Source organism: Mesocricetus auratus, unplaced genomic scaffold (assembly GCF_017639785.1).
Source record: "Mesocricetus auratus isolate SY011 unplaced genomic scaffold, BCM_Maur_2.0 Super-Scaffold_4256, whole genome shotgun sequence".
Classification (NCBI taxonomy): Eukaryota; Metazoa; Chordata; class Mammalia; order Rodentia; family Cricetidae; genus Mesocricetus; species Mesocricetus auratus.
The window spans coordinates 48,855,267-48,857,736 of NW_024429182.1; positions in this window are offsets into that span (position 1 = coordinate 48,855,267).

Consider the following 2,470-nt stretch of genomic DNA (forward strand, 5'->3'; position numbering starts at 1 on the left):
TGTGCAGGCAGAATGTCAGCATCCAAAGGTTTCTGGAACTCAATCTCCAGTGAATAATACAATAAATGTAATAAATGAGACAGACTCAATGGTCAAGCTCTGGTGTATCCTGTTCCAGTCATGTTCAACCCCAGTTCTCATCTCCAAATAAAACATCTTTACCACCTCCTCTCCTGTCTCTGTAAGGGACAGAAGTGTCCTCAAATGAGACAGCACCACTTTACTCAGAACTGCACGTAGAACCTTGGTGGAATGAGTTTGGCTCTGCATGATGATGAAGTAATAACAATCCAGACTAAGGACCCAGAATCTACACAGAATAACTGTAGGAAACAAAAAAACAAAACACTGAAAGGACCCTAAGATTCCATTTTCAAGACAGACCACTGACGGTAATCAGGGCAGTTTGTCTGGGTGGTAGGTCAATCCACTAAAGAGCCCTGATAGCCAGGGATTGTGCTTGCCTAGGATTCTAACACTCTAAGCACTAAGCACTTAGGAGGCAGAGGCAGGACAATCAACACCAGCCTAGGCTACAAAGACACAGACACACACACACAGATACAGACACACACACACACACCACCAGAGGTGAGTATGGTGCCCCGGGCCTGTATCCCAGCACTTGGGAGATCTGAAGCCAACCTGAGCTATGATGAGACTATCTCAATCCACCCTTTGAAAATAAACCTGCCAAGTTAAGCACAGTGGTGCAACCTTTAATCCTAGTACTCAGGAGGCAGAGATAGGTAGATCTCTGTTGAGTTCCAGTCAAGCCAGGGCTACAAAGTAAGAAAGACCCTGTCTAAATACCAAAAAACAAATCTGCTAAAACAACTGTCACGTAGCAGAGTCAACCGGTCATTGCAGAATTCAATTTTAATTATTACAATCTGGGGTTTATTGCTTGCTTGACTCATCAAAATGATTTCTAGTAATGGGGATGGGCCCTTTTCACATTTAAACTTTGATTTTTAAGAATTTGAATGTTTCAAATTCAAACTGCAACTTTTGACATGTTTATTATTCTTTTTCTAAAGACCCCTATTCCCTGAGGTTTGGGGGAGGAAAGAGGAACTGGGATTGCTATGTAAAGTTAAGACTGCTTAGAAAAAAAAAAATCAGCCCTATCTCCCTGCAAATGGCAGAGTAAGGAGAAAAGGATGAAGTAATATCTCTAGAGACAGACTTGCCAAAGGCCCCAATGCTGGGATGCTTTCTTGTCCTTTTGTTTCCAAGCTAGAAATCTCTCTAAACCATACTTAACTTGCTTGAAACCCCAATTCACCTGATACTTCATCAAAGATTGGTCTTTTGTTTTTGTTTTTTTTTCAAGGCAGGGTCTCTCTGTGTAGACCAGGCTGGCCTTGAACTAAAAGTTGCCTGCCTCTGCTCAGATTAAAGGTGTGTGCCACCACTGCCAGGCTGGTCTTAAAGGAACCAGCAAGTATGCTCAGGACCAAGCTTACCACTGGGACAGAGCAACCCTTATTCCCAAAGGCAGAATATAGGTTTGATCCATGCAGAACCGAAGGCTGACTTTCAAATATGTCCTACTCTTTTGTTGTTGTTGTTCTGGTTTTTCAAGACAGGGTTTCTCTGTATGGTTTTGGAGGCTGTCCTGGAACTTGCTCTGTAGACCAGGCTGGCCTCAAACTCACAGAGATCTGCCTCTGCCTCCAGAGTGCTGGGATTAAAGGTGTGTGCCACCAACACCCCGCTTATGTCCTACTCAAAGACATGGACAGCTATGTTGGGCCAATCAGAGGAATAAAATAAGATGCAACAGGAGGAGCTGGAGAGATGGCTCAGCTAAGAGCATACACTATTCCTGCAGAGGACCAGTTTGGTTCTTAGCAACTACAGCAGGCAGCTCACAACTACCTGTAACTCCAGCTCCCGAAGATCTACAGTCCTCTCCTGGCCTCCACAGGTACCTGCACTAACATGTACAAATCCACATATTGACAGACACATATACACACATACACACAATTTAAAATAAAATCTTAGCTGGATGTGGTATAGCATGACTTTATACCAGCACTTGGGAGGCAGGAGCAGGAGGATCTCTGAGTTCAAGGTCAGTCAGAGCTACACAGTGACACCTTGTCTCAAAATATAAAAATCTTAAAAAAAAAAAAGCAACAGAAAGCAGGTTAGTACTGGGTAGGAAAAGAATAGCACCAGGGGCTGGTTGTGCATTATACAAACAGGAAAGGCAGCCCAAGTGGCCTCAAGCCTGCCTCACTGCTATCAGAAACAACCAAAATAACTGCTGTGCTTCTAGAACTTCTGTCTCTTCCTTGGACTCCTACTCAAAGAACAAAAGGAGGGTACAGACATCTACTATCCGAGAAGCATGATCTGTGACTGTAGCTGCCATACAGAAGATGCCAGCCACTTCTGCAGTCAATACAGAGTATACCTGGGATGCTGGACAGCTGGGCAGAGAGAGGCAGAAACACAG